Source organism: Bombus affinis, chromosome 15, assembly GCF_024516045.1.
Source record: "Bombus affinis isolate iyBomAffi1 chromosome 15, iyBomAffi1.2, whole genome shotgun sequence".
NCBI classification, from domain to species: Eukaryota; Metazoa; Arthropoda; class Insecta; order Hymenoptera; family Apidae; genus Bombus; species Bombus affinis.
In genome coordinates, this window is record NC_066358.1 from 6,576,574 (window position 1) to 6,596,295 (window position 19,722).

At 34.2% G+C, this 19,722-nt stretch overlaps 1 protein-coding gene and 1 pseudogene across 2 annotated transcripts in view; both read right to left on the reverse strand.

Moving 5' to 3' along the window:
* LOC126924732 (uncharacterized) overlaps positions 1–12,922 on the reverse strand; it is a 95,219-nt gene extending 82,297 nt beyond the window's left edge. For both annotated transcript variants that reach the window (XM_050739527.1, XM_050739528.1), the window contains exon 1: positions 12,477–12,922. The gene's annotated coding sequence lies outside the window, so the exon portion shown is untranslated. The remainder of the gene's footprint in view (positions 1–12,476) is intronic.
* Positions 12,923–17,341: 4,419 nt separating this feature from the next.
* On the reverse strand, positions 17,342–19,488 carry LOC126924861 (uncharacterized; annotated as a pseudogene).
* Between the last annotated feature and the right edge of the window lie 234 nt (positions 19,489–19,722).

The following is a 19,722-nucleotide window of genomic DNA, read 5'->3' on the forward strand; positions in this document are numbered from 1 at the left end:
TTGCACGTTCTCATGCATCTCAGAGCACGTATATTACTTCGTCATTTGCATCCAGCAAAGGTATAGATCGTAACGCTGTGTCACGAAATGCGGAAGAATACCGTGGATGGAATTTCTAAGCGAAATTCTCGACCAACTCAGCTCTCTCTCTTTCTCTCTCTCTCTATCTATCTATCTACCTATCTCTATTTCTATCTCGTTCTATTTGTTTCTCCTGCTCGATGCTGCGCATGATACTGTGATAATACAGCTACTCCTGTAATTCGAGAGAAAAACATCCGTTCGATCCAACTTTTCTCTGGTTAACGTTGTCTTGGTGATCCATCGTCCAGGTGAAACGATAGACTAGTCGAGTTCCTGAAATGGGAATTCGATACGCTGGAATTCCGTCATTCGAGGCACCATTAACAACTATCCAAACATTTTATCAGTTCGATGAGTTTTCCTCTGTCTCTTCGTTATCTTTGTCTTTTTTCCTCTTCTTCTTTAAACGAAATAAAACAAAAAAAAAAAAACACTGCACGTTTTCTATTATTTTAAGAATATTGGCTTTCCATGAATATCATCGGATGATTAAATATACGATAACACTGATAATTACATGATTAATTAGTAAATTTTGATGCATTTATGGGACAATTGAAGATGCAGAAATGCATAGAATGATATGAAAAAGTATGTAAGATATCTAAAATATAGCACATGCTATAAACGACGCTAAACGAATATTGAAAAACGGACGTGCGAGATATTTTCAAGGAGATAGAGAGATAAGCAGATAGTATATTAAAATAATATTCCTGAAAAAGATACGATATTGTTGAAAAGTTCAAACTAAAGGAAATTCTATATTGATTAGTAATTGATTGGAAATCAATTTTTCTAACTAAACTAAAGTAAAGTGGATTAATTTAGAAAGATTAGAAAAATCTTCCACGCACGGTTACGGATTAATTTATAAATTATTCAACAATTTAAAAGAATTTTTCTAGCACTATATCAGTGATGCATCAAGCGTATCGATGTCATCCTATGTATATTGGCCGACGTTCTACCTTTTTAATTATATTCTCGAAAATATGCATTTACATAAAAGTCCGCAGTCCACTAATGATTTATTAAAAAAGAAAATTTCCACTCCTTCAACGTGGAAAGTTTAGTTAATCCAATTACAGAAAGAGGTTCCAAACACTCGACCTTGAGCCGAGCGCATATCCGTCGGAGGCTTATCGAGCCACGTCTGACCTCGCACGGATCAAACTACTAGCCTCGAGGATCCTTCACCGTCACGTCGAGCTTTTCATCTTTCGCGTTTTATTGTTAATCTCTAAAGGCTGGTTCAGACACGACCAGTACAGCAGACGAGTAGCAAGGAATTTAGTAACTTGCCGTGACTGAACACCAAGATTTTAATCCGATAGTCGAGTAAGACTTTCCAGTAGCTGAGGCAAGAAGCAATTAACGTTAGTGAAATGTCGCGTGTGAACACTAAAATTTAGTCAGACAGTTTAGAGCAACGTCGTTCCAAATTTTTAGATTTCTTGATCAAATAAGCCAACAGCTGGTCGCTGATTGGAATTTACATTATTTTAAACCAGGATGCTCGATGATCGTATGCAATAGTATACAAATTATTTTTCAGGTAACTTTGAATATTTTTCGAAAACAACAAAGAGGAAGATCTTCGAAAGGATTGAAGAATATAAATAAAATCATTAAATTCTCCGTTTCTGTCAAATATTAATTTATATTAACGCGGCATTTCATTTATATTAATCCAGGCATCACAACTATTCTGTGGCAAATTTTACAAGTCCCGGTACTATGGATCATATCTTTGGATAACAAATTTTCATTGGGAATAACAATTATAAAAGATAAAAACTTCTTTCATTATTGGTAGTTATCGGTTAGTTTGGTTATCAGTAACCAATATAAATGTCTGGAATTTTTTTTTCTTTTTTGTTATCTAGTAACTATTATCGATGATCCGAATTTTATTTTGGTTACCGATAATCATTATCGATAAGGAAAAATTTGTTTGGTTATCGCTGACCAATATCGATGATATTGGCCGTGTGTGAACCAGTTTTAAAAGAAAGTACAGTCACCCTGTTGCGAAACAAAATTACATCGTAGAGTAGACGCATGTACACGATGCTTGCGTCAAAGAACGAATAGTTTTTTTTCTTTGTTTTGACATTTGCCACCGGCAAATAGGCGGCCGACTGACGTAATTCATTGATAATTGAACGGAATTCGATCGGCTGCCCCCTGTAGAGCGTCATACTAACAGCGGATTACATTCTCGCATTCGTCGTTTTATTTTTCATCCGATCGAACAGAGATTGTCTCTGGAATTAAAAGAAACGTAGGTTGATGAAAGTCAATCGCGGACTGTTCTATTTTCGAACGAGAGTTTGTATCTATGCGGAATTTCAGAATGCATAAATTGTACAAAAAATATACGAAACGTTTAGAAACTTTAGAAACGTTTCTCTAGCAATTTTCCGCGATCTTATTTCTTCGGGAATTTCTCTTCAGAAGCCCGTTTGTTCATAAAAATTGCGTAAAGATCGGAGATTAAATAGTCTGCTCGAATGGTTGTGAATCGAAAAGCTCAGTAGAATATTTTTGCAAATTTGTGACTTTAAATGGGAAGAGAAAAATTGCTAAATCTTGCTGGAAAAATATTGCTAATTGGATGGCTGTGTAGATAAACTTTAGATTAGTATTTTTAATCTGGAAATAGCTGGAGAAAAAAGAATTCTTAATTCGTCGAATTAAAAAGATACTGGATGAATTATTTTTTCTGAATGCTTTATGATAATTCCCTTCTGTTTATTATAATTCCAGGCAATTTTAAAATACTTTTTATTCTACATTAACTTATAAATTCGTTCTTACTCGTCCAGGCTTTGCGATATTTTCGCTGACAGTGGAATTTCTCTCATAGCTTCCTAAAATGCGTTCATTATCCAGGGAAACAGTAATTACGTATAAACAAAGAATACGGTCTGATTAAAGGATAACTTTAATATTCGTAAATCTAACAGGCAAAAATGGTCTCTGCGTGATTATTCAATTAGAAGTTTGAGAGCTCCGTTTTAATCCGAATTGCTTGCAGATAAAATTGGATTAAACGGAAAAGATAAAGAAAAAAAAAGGTACAGTGAAAAATATTAAAGGAAGAATTAATGAAAATGATCGCTACCATATCATATCGTAAGGAAACTCTATTCGATCGTAATGCAAGCATTACGAGTTAATTAAAGTGATAATTAATATAAAAAATACCAGTAAGTGTTATCAATCTAAAAATTTATCAAAAGAAAAATACAGTCTTCGCTGTGAACACTTCATTTCTAATTTTGAACAATCATCCTTTATTCCTTTTCACTGCAGAGAAAAATCCACATTAACTTTCTATTGACTATGTTTCGAGCGAAATCAAACAGACGATTTCTACCCTTTTCTATCTAAAAATGATCTTCCTGTCTTCTTTAGAAAAAGAGTCCTAAGAAAAGGCCGCAACAAATATCAACGTAAAATTTCATTAGAATCTTCCACCAAGACATAAATTTGTCAAAAGTAGAATACAATCTTTTCTTAAAATACACACGTTTAATTAAAAAAAAAATCAACGTCCATTAAATTTCAAAAGGAAAATTACTGTATTTTCTGTACAAAGTATGCAAGACACTAATCAGTGCCCTGTGTTATCAGACCACATATTTCCGCATAGAAAAATGGAATCTCTAGAAAAAAAAAGAAGCTTCCAGTTCTAAAAAAACCAACCCCAATTCCGCTTCATCTCGGCGAAAAAGTGACACCGACGTTTCATCCAATAAATTTCAAAGAAGACCGAGAAAACAATATCATTCCTGTTCCATTCTCAAAGATAGTCATTCCATTTCCTCGAAACCAACGGAAATGAGAATAGATAAAAATGTCGTGTCATCGATCAGCCCCCGTTCTCGACTATAGCCACTTTTATTATAAATCGATACGTCATACAAAGGACACGAAAGACGACGATGAAGAAGAAACGCGAAAGATCTTCGAGATGGATGAGCTGCTTCCTTTCGAGGGCTCCAACATATCTCCGTGAGATCGTCGCCACTACAAACAATCCTTTGATTACGCAAACGAAAGCCGAAAGGATGGCGAGATAAATCACGACGACGTAATATTCCGACCGATTCAGCACAGTCGGTAAAATATTATGTAAAATGTAAGCGACGTTGCTCGACATGATCGAGAAGATCACAGAAAATGTAAGAGAAATTCTTCCCTATGATTCTTATCCTACGAGATACGAGGTTCGAACGACTTCCGTAAAATGAAAATTTATGGAAAATTAGGAATATTTTAATAATTGGAAAATAGTTCTCGACTTATTCTTCGCGTCGCGGAAAATCCAAGGAAGATTGAGAGAAGTTCGTCCCTAAGATTCTTGTCAACTTTCATCGGATTACGAGATATGACTTTTGTGAGATACAAATTTTTGAAAAATTAGGAATATTTTGACAATTAGAAAATATCTTCTAGTTTTTTGCAAGATCTAATTTCCTACCACTCTTTGTAATTTTATAGCATTATTGCCTTCTATAAGAGATACATTTCTTATCGATTACTTGTAATTGTATATTGTAAACATATAAATTAGAAATCCTGCCTTTTAATTTGAAAGAAATAAAAATGAAACGTACCTTCTTCTATATGTATCAAGAAATATCAAGAACTGCTTAAAGCACTGGTCGAGATACGCAGTGGACATAAACAAACAAAATTTAATTTTGTTACAATATTGAATCTGTATAACATACTATATATCTTACAAAATTCTATATACTTAAATTATAAAATTCTATTCCAATATATAAATTGGGAATTATACAATTATATAGATTCTTTATTTATATAGAATTTTATAATTTCTGTTTGTTTTTATCTCACTTTATATAAATTTATACATCGTATCCGTATGATATTTCAAGAATATTTTACGAACTATTTACTATCTTCTCTGGATTTACTTCTATACTATATCAATGCTGCTAAAAACAATTTGCAAAATTCGAAAAATATTTACGCGAATAAAAGTGTAAGACGATCCATTTCATCGCAAAACGTTTCTTCGAATTTCAATTCTGAGAAGATATTCACACGTGTAACTATGTATCGGTGCTTAAGGTTTTGCTGTAACACGAACTTGTTATCTCGAGGTCTGGATATAGCGTGTCTGAAAAAAGTCTTTCAAGGAACGATAATTCGCGGTTGGGGATCACAAAATGCCGCTCCTTTCGACCGCGACTTATTTCCCTCGGTCACGCTATACGTAGATAAAAATAATTCGAGGTTCAGGATTAATTCACTGTAAATTGATAAAAAAAAAAAAAAAAAAAAAGGTTCCACGTTAACCAACTTATCCGCTTTTACGCTATGCGTTATTAGCGATAGTCAAACGTTAGTCCATCGGCCGTGGATACCTGTGGCTCACGCACCACTTTTGGTTCTCCAACACGATAACCTTCGTCAAACTCGCAGATTTTTATCGTACCATCATGAAACGAAGTTTTTCTATTTTTATCCTGTTCTTTTTTAGTTGGTCAGGAAATTTCATATAGAGTAGCTAGTCGGAGTTACGAGATCGTTGTTTATTTTTGGGTAATCTTGTCTGTTAATCTTCAAGGTACGAAGCGGTGGAGGAATTTTAAGTATCGTTTAGCTGAGAATTAATTTGACGAAGGCTAGATAAGCAGGGCTGAGATATAATTCTTTTTAGAATTATGGGATAATTAATTTAAAATTTTTGTATAGTCCTTGACACTTTAATGAATAGATGGATATATCAGTTTGCTGGCTTGCTGATTATTGAACGAAAGTTAGGTAAGTAGTGGAATGACTCGTAATATTTTAATTAAGACTCGTAAGATAATTAATCAGTTTTCGCAAACTCGAGAAATTTTACGTATCATTTTCGAAAATATGTAATATATTTCTACAATTTTGGAAACATTCTGACATTTTCTTTCTTTAGAAAATCTTCTTCGGAAACCTTATGCTTTCTATATACAAATATCAACTTAATGTAAAACACTGTATCTCTTATTTATTCTATAACGCTACTAGGCCAGAACTAAAATAATTTCATTGAATCTAAAATCGCAAATACATATCTTATGAGATTTCAGGTTTTCTACATATTTCCATTGATAATCTTCGTTCCGGTCATTCAAATTTTTACTATTTCAGCTTCTCGATTACAAAGGAATCATCCAGGGCTCCGAACTCGGAAAAATTCGACACCCACGTTGCCAAAATATATACAGGATGGCGCATCAAACGCATCGCTGAACGATTACAGGAAGTTACACACCCACCCACGTTCTACTTTGGAAAAGTTTTTCACGCGAAAAACCAATCCGTGTTCCATGCATTTTTAATTAAACAACCAAATAACGTGATACTATGTGCCCGGATAACGTGACTCGAAGAAGAAAGTTTTCTTCTAAAGAAAACTTCGTTTCTCTTGGAAGCTCGTGTCGATACTTTCAAGATTCGATAGTGGCTCTAAGTTTATGGGATTGAAGGAGGAGAATCGATGGAGATGGGAAATCGAAGACAAGCCGTCGATAAGTGTTTAATTTTTTTAGCAGAGTTGGACGTTGATCGGGTTACTCGATTATAGGTTTCTCTTCGTGTTTTATTGGGTCAGTTTATTGGGGTGAAAGTACGGTTTGGACCAACTAAAGTCTTCGTTAAACGTATCACGCTTCCTTTTTCTTTCGACAATATATTGCTATATTTATTGGATGTTAGTATCAAACAGCGCATTTTTTATACATTTACGAAAAATTCATAATAAAAGTGCAAGGATGTACAGAATGCACTTAATATGCAAAAATAGGACAAATGAAACGATTGTTGTAGTCTTCGACGGATGAACTGAACGGATTACATTGCGTCAGTTATGTGGAGAATTAAATGAAACTGATTTTATTTGGACGATATTATGAGACAGAGATTTCATTATTTCGTTAGAAATTTTATAATTCTGTATAATATTAATTATTAAAAGCTGCATCTCTCTATGAAAAATGGGAAAAGACAATGGGAAGAAGGCAATTAGAAATACGTAGATTAGTTTTCTGTATGAAACTGCCTGACATAAAAATTGATTTGTTTATTTATTTCGATAAATACAAATGCAGGAAAAATATAAGATAAGAGAAACGTTATAAGGTAAAAAAAGCTGGGGAAATAAAATGGAATGCAATTATGCTCTTCACCAATCTGGAAAATACAGGCACCTGACAAAAATTCATCACATTTGCGTCAGATTGTTTACCGAGTTTCTATTGCACATCCATTTTAATCAAATTCATACGCATCAGAGAGAACCGTGCCGTTCCTTCGGCTGTCGACGAGAAACGAATCGAAAACAGATCGATCGAAAAATTGTTTTTCTCTTGCCGGGAATGCGAAACTCGTCGGACATCGAAATAAACGAAATAATTGATAGATCGTCGCGCAGGAACTAGCGCGTCGGATATACGATCGCAATTTGTACTATTTCTCTGTTGGCGTATCGTAACGTGTGTCACGGAACGTGAAAATATTCGCACCGATAACCGACGAATGGAAACTTTTCGCAGCAAAAGCTCGGAAAAAGCACTTAAATATACGGTGGAATCGATATTTATTTAAAAATTCACGCAACGTCTCTTTCACCGGAATAAAATTATGCAATTACAAAGCAGAATAACAAACGAAACTGAAATATTATTAAAATATGTATATTTCCTAATTATCTTTATAAACAAACAATATATTATGATGTTTGTCATACTTTTCGCGACTTCTAGTGAAACGAGAGGGTAAGAAATGATGAGTTTGATAACTTTCGAGAGAAATGAGAGACGAACAGAACCTGGCATCGTAATAGCCTTTAATCCTTTCACATTTGACACTGCGTATATACGACACTGTATTTCGACAAGCTATTACATTGCTATTACAAGCTATTCGTAAGCAGCATTTTCATTATAAACAATAATTTTATTGAAAGTACGTGTTGCAAATTTAAATTTTCTGAATTTTAATTTTGAATTTTTATATCAACGTCTTGGTCTTGTTTTTACAAGCCAAGAGTTTCAAACATACGTTAAATATTCAATATGATTGAAACAAACAGATATGAAGGAGAAAAATGAAACAAGACACAAAGAGGAAAATCGAAATATGTGAATCGATAAAGATTTTCTTATATTTCTTTACTTTACGATATATAAATATAATAATAAACACAGTGGTGTAGAAATACTTCTTACACCAACTGTACATATAATCCCTCTGCTTACAATTTGAAAAATAAACCAAAAATTACCTACATTCAATTCATCAATTATATTTCTTCGACATCGTCGTTAATTTCCACTTTTTCAACAACCCTTACACAGAACTCATTGCCAAAGCCTCGTAACGTCGGTGTTAACGAGTTTCCTTGTTCGTTCAACAAGGTAACACCCGCAAACACCCATCGCAAAAGATCTTCATGCTCTGTCTATGTTTCAAGGTTTCTCGTTGGCAAATAGAATCTGTACAAGAGTACATCGAAGGCGTCATCCGAGGTAAAGGTATTTAGCCGGTCACGCGAGACATCGTGTCACCAAACAGCCAGTTACATCGTAAAACGCGACGAATATACTCGACGAATCGATCTTTCCGCGAGTAACACGATCTTCCACGTGATTCCTCGATAATTCACTTGTACGTATATTTAAGTAATTAGATTTTCAGCTAATCGTCCATTAGTGTTGTAATCCGTGACACGAGTCTCAAGTATCTATTTTGATAATTTATTTCGATCTCTGCTTTCTGTTTTCTATAAAATTGATAAACACGTTCCAACAACCTCCCACAACAACGATCCACTTTTAACATTTCTCGGAATGTTTAGATTAGAAGAGCGTAGGCTCGTTGCCGATGTTGCCCGTTCGCCTTCAACTTTGTAAACTGTTATATATTATATTGGTGGAGCTATTAACACTAAAACTACCGATCGTTAACACGAAATTATTTCTGCCAAAATAAATCAAAATGACTGGTCTTAAAAAAATACGTAATAATAGAATATTTTTATATTCATTGATTTATTACTTTCTTACAAAAGGAATTCCATGTTATGTAGTACGTTTTTGGTATTATTAATACATCTGCGACCATGATCCCTAAACGAGGGTTGACACATTTATAAAATTGTAGGACCAGTCATTTTGACTGCTGTAGTATTTCTAATGTTAGCATCTAGCGATCGATCCGGAATTTTCCTGATAACTGATATCATCATATCGAATGATACGCGGTAAAAATTTTTAAAACGTGTGTGAAGTTTTCAAAACGAGGAAACTGGTTAATTGCGGTTCGATAAACAGATTGCAGGACCCTTTTACACTTTGACAAGTGCCAGCCATTTTGACTGGTATTGGTATAAGTAGCCTTGATACAAAATTATTTTCAATTTGAATACATAAAAAAGAAAATAAAATTTATTATATTATTCTTTTAGTTATCGTTGCGAAAGTCATTACATCATTGCGGAAAAAAATATGGCATGAAGTAGGAATTTTAAAATAAAATTGTAAAACCAATTAATTTGACTAGTGTGATGGTTCTAGTGTTGAAACTGAATGTTCGTCCGAGAATCCTCGTTCCCTCGTTCTGTACATCCAACCACAGGACCAACTATGCCCCAATAGTTGTGTTAATCGAATACATATATGTAAACACACCAACTCACCCATACACCAGTTGGACCTTTTGTAAATCGTTGCCTACGTTTAAAAAACATGCGAAAAACGCTTTACATTCGTCTTCATTTCCATGGCGTGTATGACTAGTGTTATATTTTTGTTATATGTTGGTATATTCGTTTAGCCAATGGCGGTTGTATCTAAAGTAAATTTTCAAAACGCTTACAAACGAACGATCGGATAAATAAATAATTTTACTTCGATGGTATTTATTTACTTTATCGAGTAATCAATTTCATTTTATTTTATTTTAGTTACTTTCTAATATTGGGTTGGCAATTATTGGGTTGGCAACTAAGTGCCAACTCACTTAGTTGCCAACCCAATAATTATCTTCCAATAAGAGTTTTCGCACGTTTTGAAGTACTGAAGTGAAGATTAATTTAGAAAATAAAAAATATTCTTCAACGCGATTGGAAATTGTTTGCGACACGTTCTTTTTTTTGTGACATTTCACCTTTTTAGATATCCCTTTTCGATGTACCAAAGTTTGAAAATAATCGCAGATACCGACTGAATCGTGAAGTATTACCGATTATAGAATAATTTCAAAGAAACTTTATTTTTGATATTTGTACATTTGTGCATTTTGGCATGCCGTTCTATATTATTGTACATTTATACTTGTATAAATGCATAAATGTCAACAAGTATAATTCTCGCAAGCCTTTTCGTAAATCATAGCTCCCCGTTGCTTGAGATAGATCCACGAAATGTCGATTTGTACACGAAACTTGCTAGTTCCGCGATTTCCCCGGAGAAAAATTCCCAATGCATATTGCGGTAAAAAGGAGGGAAAAAACCGAGTCGCAAAATTCCAGCGAGTAGCTTTGATGAATTTTTACTTTTTTATAATACTTTTATGTTACGCTTGCAAAACGGTCCTTTTGGTTCTCAGAATTTTATCATGCGGTTTTCCTTTCCTTTTTCTTTTTTTTTTTTTTTGTGTGTGTGTAGAAGAAACGAATAAAAAGAATTTGATTACGACAGTGATCGGGATTAAAAGGATTTTTATTGGAACAGAGAGATATAAATTTGTCATGGGAAGACAGATGGTTTTTCAGTTGTGATAAAATGGAATGAAAATTGAGAAAACGGCCAAATTTCTAGCGAACATAAAGTTATAACACTCGTTGTATATTCTCGGAGGCTGGGAGTTATTCAATTTTTATAACGAATTTTCAATCAGTGGGAGAAAATTGTATGTAAAATAATTCCTTCTCTAACTTTTATTTGTTATGCATATCTGAACGTTTATTAATATTAAATAAACCGTAATGTTAAATACGTCGACCAATGAAAAAGATCTCGTTGTATGGAATTTCATACGCGTAATTCAATCTCATAATTCCTCCTAAAACCTACATATTCGTTTTTATATCGAATACCAAAATCTCATTTATAATCCTCCCTCTTTTGTTTCATTCGTAATTTCATTTCGAAAAATGAATTCTTATCCTACGCCTACATATTTATCTTTATTGTTCAAAATAAACTACCATACACATCATAATATTATTACGACATGTATGGTTGCCCTGCTGACGCAATATTATGCTTTTTTCCCGGATAGAACACGGCTGAGTGTCTCTTGCATGATATTATTACCGAAATTTTGCGAAAATTCTCTCACAAAATAGGATCAATCAAATAAATAAAATCTCAAAATAACGGAAATTTCGTAAATAGAATAAATTTTGCAAATTGCTAATCTACTAATTACGAATCTAATCTGATCTATTAATAATATGTGATATAATATGTACATTTATATAACATTGAATTTACTAAAAATAACAATTAATATTTCCATTTAATGGAATTCTTACTCGAGACCTTTAACGTATTAAAATTTGTAAGCAGAAAACTTCCCTTTTCGAAATAAAGATAAAATTTTCCAATTGAAACTTCCCTATATGTATATGTATACAATCATAATCTCAATGGTAATTATATTAAAACACCATCAATCTTAATCAATTCACTGCTTTTCGAAGAATCTCCTAAAAAATACTTATTATTCCATATTATCAATTTTTATTATTTCTCTGTATAAAAAACACGTCCCCCTAGCGGGTACGCACTTAACTAAAAAACACAAGCAGATACAAAAACGCGCGCTTTTTGTCACCCGCCATATTTACTTCCTAAATCAAATTCAATAATCAAATTGAAGCCAATTGGGACGAAGGATACAAGCGTTGGAAAAAAATTTGTTAACAAAGAAAAGAAAAACAGACGGGACAGAATCACACGCCAAAGACGAGCGAACGTGCATTATAGAATCATTAAATCGTTATAGACTCAGATATACATAAACATAGTCGTACATTATCAATATAAGTCGTTGATTTATTGTTGAAATCCGTATAATTGTTTCGCTCATTGCCAATCAAATATATGCTGTTATTAACAATTACGTTGCTAATTTGTTAAAATACAAGTTACATTGGTTTGTCGATGAGGATCTTAAATCTAGAAAATATCTGCGAAATACGTATAATTCTTTCGCCCTTCGTTGATTTAAGAGCATTGTGCGTTTTCGCCAATATAAACACGGTATGCGTGGTAGGCGCACGTGTTCCGGGGGAAACAATAACAAACACAGTTTCGACTAGTTTCGAATATCAAACTACAAAGCGAAATGTTATCACTTACCACATACGATACGTTCGGCGTCACACGCGCTGTTTTCCTTCCATCCTTCTTCCCACTAGACCAAAGAAGCTAGTCTCTTTTCTACTCCGATCGAAAAGTCTCCTTCTTCGATCAAAAAGGAAGCGAATTATATTCAAAAAGCACGGTCATTCGTCAAGTAAAGTCTTCATTATAAACGAAATATGTATGTATATAAACGATACAAACGATACGAAAAAACACACGCGTACGAAATCACGGAGAAACTTCGAACTAAAATTAATGTTAAAAATTTCCAACTATTAAAATATTGATTTTCACGGAACGTTACACGGTTATGTTCGTTGTTTGATGTTTTGATTCGCGGTTATTGGACCGTACACGTTGTTCGTCGCGCGTTTGTACCGACGACGATCACCGTAACACGTGTTACTTGGTCGACTGACGAACCTCGACTGCCGCCCCAAAGCCAGGATCGCTTCGTGCTATCCCCACTTACGTGCGCTTCCCCCACGCCAAGGGCCCATGGCTTTAAACATTTGCATATGTAAGGCAGTAAGCTTCCTTGAGTTTGGCTGCCCTTTAAACCTTCAGGGTGGAATAAAGTTTGGCTGTCGAAACGTAACTCGTAAACGTGGAATCGTTCTTCTGTGTTTGACTACCTAGCTTTTTCCAGCGACTTCGATCTCGTGAACTATTAAAATATGGAAAATAATTTTCAAGCACAAATTTTTACAAGTGATGTACCTATGCATGTTTTACATTAACAGTTAGATCATCCTCCGTGGTAAAAATATTAAATTATAGAAAGGTTCGATTTCAGAACCGATACGACGTAAACTACCATTGCATGACCTCTGCCAGATCGAGATACAATATACCCTGGTTTCTTACCTGGACACTAAACTACGCAATAGAGAAAACTAGACAAAAATTCCAAAAATTAGATTTTTCCACTCTATAGCTTATGAACTATTTCTAGATGACTGTTTTGTTCCTTTTTATTCAATGCACAAATACAACCCTTCTACTGTTTTGTCACAGTATTAGATAGATACTATTCAATGTATACTGTCTTATTGTACGTATAGATGTCTTGGTTATCATTTCTTTGCCAATTTTCTTTTTTTTCTCTTTTAGGTGAGAAGCTTGTGGTTAGTAGTTTCTGTAGTTTGAATTAGAGACGACTCTGAGATAAATGATACTATCAAGAACTATTACAGACTGTTATTATATGACTATTATAGAATGCTTGTAGCATTAGAGATGGGTGGTCATGTCAGAAAAAGATATCAAAAACCTGGTAATTTATGGTTGCTTTAGTAATTACACAGTGTGCGGATATCATTTGTAATTAAATTAATTCAGTTAATTTTGGTGAACGTTAACAATACTCTGCTGTAATAATATGTGAAATGGCAATATTATGGTAGTATTATAATCAAAGGCAAATTGCACAATTTCTAATCTTCGGTTTAAGCAACAACTGATATCATATAATAGTGACATTTATAAATAAGTTTCCTGTCTATTGGAAGCCCAGAAGACTAAAAAAATTGGGCTTAAAATTGAAACTGAAATTGAAATTCAAATTAAACTTCATTAAAAAAATAATTTTCCTTTGCTGAACTGAAACTCACATTTTAATAATGATTTACTATGATACTACATATTTTCATTCAGAAGCGATCCAACTGTTAAAATTGAAGAGGGCTGTTCTGTTCAAATTTTCTGCGCGAAATAAATCCAATGCCAAGAGATTGAAATTATTCATTTTTCTACATCATCCATGAACAATGTACAAAATACATCATGGTAAAAAATTAACTATAAAATTTCACGGTAGAGAAAACAACGGGATAATTACAATGCCAATCAGTTAACCGGGTCATGTTAGAATTTCCATCGTATACAGAATTAATACTTTACAGGAATAAACTGATTTTAATGAAATCGATATTACTTTTAAAAAATGTAATAATTATATCACTATTAACTTTGGCTTTCTGATAATCTCTTATAATAATTATTGTATCTGTATTGTACAATAATAAGTAATTAACAAGCAAAATAAAAATCATAAAAAGACAGTGATCGCTGGCTTTCATTTAATTACAAAGAAATCAATAATCAATCATTATTGGCATCATACGAAACGTTCTGTCGTACCATTAATCGAATTGAATTCCAATTGAAGGGAGAAGATATTCCTTTTGAATGTTGCGATACCCGGAAACAATTCAGTAAATTGACGACTATTAGCCAAAACGAGCACACATCTGATGATTTTCCGATGATCAAAGGCCTCCTCTGTCCCGATTCGCGTTTTCGACGATGCAACATCAACGATAACTATTCTAGGGAAATTCAGTGACGCGTGTGCATTATGCAACGCATTTCCGGATGTGGCACTTTCAAACCGCAGATAGCTTGTTAAAACTTTCATGTGGAACAGTTTCACCTCTGTAAAATTATTTTAACGCGTTTGATACGTTTGTTGTTGAATCTGTGAAATAAAATGTTAAATGAAACACATGCTGCTGTTAAACTGTAGCAGGATAGATACCCGTTCTTGACGGCGTGTCAAATCTTCAATTACGAAAATTACAAAGATAAAAACGAGAGCCTCGAATGACATCGTCTTTTATAGTCGAAATATCTAGTTGAAATCAGGTTTAATAGCATACGGGAAAAATCAACTGTCGATATTTTGTAAATCGTAGAAACTTCGTAATTTGCTATTTATTGCGATGAAAACTTCTCATACTGTTACTGTAAATCGATTAAATTCCAAGTATACGAGAAGAATTCGTTGATTAACCCTGTTCTTTCAGACATGTTCAACCCAATAGTATCTTTCAATATTGAAAAACATTTCAAATTCGAGCAAGGCATGAGAAGATCGTTATCGGTATGAGTGACTCTTCGTCTCAATTTTACGTTAAACATTTTCTTAAAACGTTACAAATCCTTTTTGTTACTAGAATAAGAGCAAGATCGAAATATCAAAATTCCACATTAATTTTCATAATATCCTATCCCTGCAGAATTCTCCGTCTCTCGAGAATTTCCAACTCAAGATCATTTATTATATGATCTACCTTAAATTTGTGTTTAAAACGTACGAAAACAGTTTACCTAGAATCCCCATTTAAAATGCCTGCTCGGTTTACATGAACTTCAAATAAATCGATACCCTCGGCAAATTCTGCGAACGGAAGGTTCGTAATATCGTAGATATAACAAGGAATTCCGCGAATTTTGAAAATCAAAATTCCTCATTTAGTAACTTGGAGAGCGAAAAAATCCGGAAGGTTATTGATTCGTTGAAGCATCGCGCAGAAACTGTAAAGCTTCTGTACAAAAAGAGTTGGATGTCATCGAAGGGGAATGCTACCAAAGGAATTTCTTCGTCTCGCGAAAGCTGCTTATTTATCGGAAGCTTTCTCCACGGTCTTCATCCTCGATCTAAGAACCACCAGTTATCAGAAGAATTTCTCGCGCACGTTCCACCAGAATTATCTAAGTACTTTAATTTATTTGCTCTCAATACCTTTTAGTCCTCCTCGTTTCGTTTCCTTCGTATTTCGATCATAGAGAAATGTCACTTAACTTCGTTTAATATCGAACATTTACCTTCCTCGTTCTTACTTCAAATCGGGCAATTTTTCTTTTTCATTCGACGCCCAGTATTTGCTTAACTGAGTATGTTGCAAAGAGTAAAGATGTTGTACAGTGTGTAACAATACACGTGAGGCCCACTTCGGCAACTGAGTGTACATTTAAAAACAAGAAAAAAGAAGATGCTCAGAAGACCATCCGATGTTTCAAGGCAAATTTGTGGACGTCGTAGTATTGCTCAAATGTTGTGTTTATCGCGAGCATATGATTCATGGACCTTTTTCATTACAATCATCTCCTCAAGCGGATTGCACACGTTCTGTTACACGCTGTATATAGAATATTCGTGGAAAGTGGGCCAAAGCATAGCCTTAAAACCAGATAGAGAATTGGTGGAAGTTTTATCAGATGGAATTGAATGGTTTCGAGTGATGTATCGTGCGATGAATACCGCCATTTATATGTTTTAGGAATTTGGGCTGTTAGAAGTGAGCTAAATTTCAGAAATAATCAGAAAATTATAAAATTTTTATTTAACAATGGTTGCTGATACATTACTATATATATGTTCATACTATCTCACGGATCTAAGATCCTCCTCTACTATAAAAAACAACATAAAACTACTATCAATTCGCACTATTCTCCTAGCGTACATGCGTTTACTATCCTTCCAGGAACGTGATTATGTAGAATTATACGATTATATGGGAGATAATTTTATCTAAAAATTTATGAAATTACCCATTGTTCAGGCTACAACACTCTTGTAATAAAGTGACTATTCCTTTAAAAATTAGAATATTACATTTACAGTATACAAAATGTAAAAATTGGGTTAATCATTCCGCCGTGTTAAGTGGAAAGGGCTTATCTGCAATTTTCGTTTAAATCGAATCGGGTAGCGCAAAGATCATCTATTTATGTGTATATTCAATAAGAAAGCGATATCTGTGTTGAAGATATAACGGTTCATATTTCGGACGTATGTGAAATCTACGGCTGATTGTCAAACACTTAAAAGTCACTTTTTCCCAAACCACTTTCTGAACAGATACGCTTATTTCAATTAACACGGCAACATAAATCTTATCTCTAATTTCCAAATAAATGAGAAATAACGTTAAATTAAAGACATTGCACATAACTCATCTGTGTTAATTTCCCTCGATCAAATATAAAATAAAATACGTTGCGATCTTCTCTCTCTCTCTCTCTCTCTCTCTCTCTCTCTCCTCTCTCTCTCTCTCCTCTCTTCTCCTCTCTCTCTCTCTCTCTCTCTCTCTCTCTCTCTCTCTCTCTCTCTCTCTCTCTCTCTCCCTCTCTCTCTCTCTCTCTCTCTCTCTCCTCTCTCTCTCTCTCTCTCTGACATGCTACGAAGTTCACTAATCCCTCATCAAACTCGAAGGAATATCTTTCTGAAAATTCGTCTATTTTCTTCTATACGCGATGGATAATCTGTAAGGATACTACCAGTAGAGAGAATCGCTCCAGGACGACCTAAGATCCCACCTTTATTCGCCAGCCAGCCATTTCCACCGAAGAATCCAGCTGGTTCCAATCTATCCGTGTAAAAGCCAGAATCGCTTACACTCGCGACATGTAGCAAATTGTTTGCGTTATTCAATTGCTTTCCTTTCGAGTCGTTACGATTTCCAAGTCCAAGATTCTTCAGCGCTTCCTTGAGCTGAATGACACGGTTCTGCAGAGTTTGGGGGGTTGATCTGCAGATTCTGAGTCAATGGCGTGAGAAACCAGGCGAGTAGGCTTGGTTTGGTCGTGTTGTTGGTCTCAGACTGAAAATTAATATCAAGTAGACTGTTCATTGGAATAGCGAAACTCGATTCGATGTTCGCAACGAAGAATTTGGAATGGAATCTATTTGCTTGAGATATGATAATGAGTTGTTTCTTGGAATACTGGAATTTAGCTTTCAAGGCTGAACATCTTTTGCATTGCTAATAGGAATTTGCTTATCGATTATTAATAGCAATTTTGATCGAAACAAAATACTATGCACGGAACAAAGTCGAAAGATAAGTTGCTAGTAACAAGTTAAAAATAAAAATTCATATATAACGAAGAGTTATACTAATCGATTGCAGCACGAGCTAAGATTAGATTTGATTACTTTACTTCGCAAGAAAAACTACTTTTACTTTACAATTTCCAATTAGATTTTAGATCACGTCTTAACGTGAAACGAGAAATTTACGATCGTTGCCGAAGAAACTTTTTATATTCCTCTTAGTTTTTGGATTCCGTTTTAAGGATGTACGCCAGAAGTAGAAAAACTCAAGGTAACAACCGTAGATCTTTTTAAGCGTATAAAGAACTTCTGTTGCTCTCGTTTCACGGTCTACGTTATGTAGAGCATAAAACGCGATTTATAGTTCTGCCGGAAGTGTTTTACTTTATTGTTACGAACAAGGAGCTATAAAGTCGGGTGCGCTTTATCGTGCAGATCCCATCCGGAATTATCCTACAGTACGTGCTGTGTTATACTTAAATCTATATTATTTGAGTCATCGACTATTATCCTCGGTATTAACTTACATTTTCAATTACGTGTTCGAAAACTGCCGGGTCACCTGAGTCTTCATTCGCGATCTTTTCTTCTCTTATCTTCCCTTGATCGATTTTATTAATCGAATCCTCAGGTAGCGTTACAGGCATCGCGTGTGTCCCAACAATCTAAATATATTTGACAAATGGAATAGAAAAATAAATATGACAATATTTTATTACCAAATAGAGGTGTCTAGACAATTATCTATAACACTTTATTGTGTAACTAACGCTTCATGTACATTAGGTGTTCAAAAGTAATATTTGAAATATATTGAATATATTATATGCATAAAAAGTACATAAAAAGATATAATACGTGAACACCAACAATTGAATAATTCAAGAGTAAGAGTAAACGTTAATTAATTAGAAAATCAATATTAATTTTATTAAGAATTTCATATTTTCAATAATTAGGAAAATAAAATATCCGAAATCTGCCATTTCGATGGTTCGATTAAAATTGAAGAAAAAGTCTCGACAAAATTTGTTATACATTAAACAAAGATGGCGCAAAGACAACGTTGTTCGTGTAAATATTATTAACTAAATATTAGAAAATTTCCACGATAACGATAACAGCCTAATGCATAAGTAATTTTAGTTAGAAGGAAAAGAAAATGATCAACGTGTATCTTACCACTACGATCAAGAGCAAAACAGGCGACATCGTTTCGAAAATCGATTTCCACGATAATCCCAACTTCCGTCGAGGGAAAACACGTTCCAACGGTTCACAGGAGTTTCCACGATGCGCAATAATCGAAATGCAACTGCGTGAAGCGATGCCGCAACTGGGAGCCTGAATATATAACGCTTCCCGTACATAGGATTCCTCTTATCGAATGGAGGTACCCTCATACCTTCTAGATAACACTACTATTACTAAATTATATATGCTTCGCGTGTTCGAAACTTCCAGCCGTATTTTCCATCCTGTTCAAATCTGTTAACTCACCAAGACGAGTTAGCTTCTCCTTTTAAATTACTACAATACATACGAACTATCTTGTTTGGTGAAGACGAGTTAGCTCGTCTGATGATATTGAATAAATCATATCAAATATACGTATAT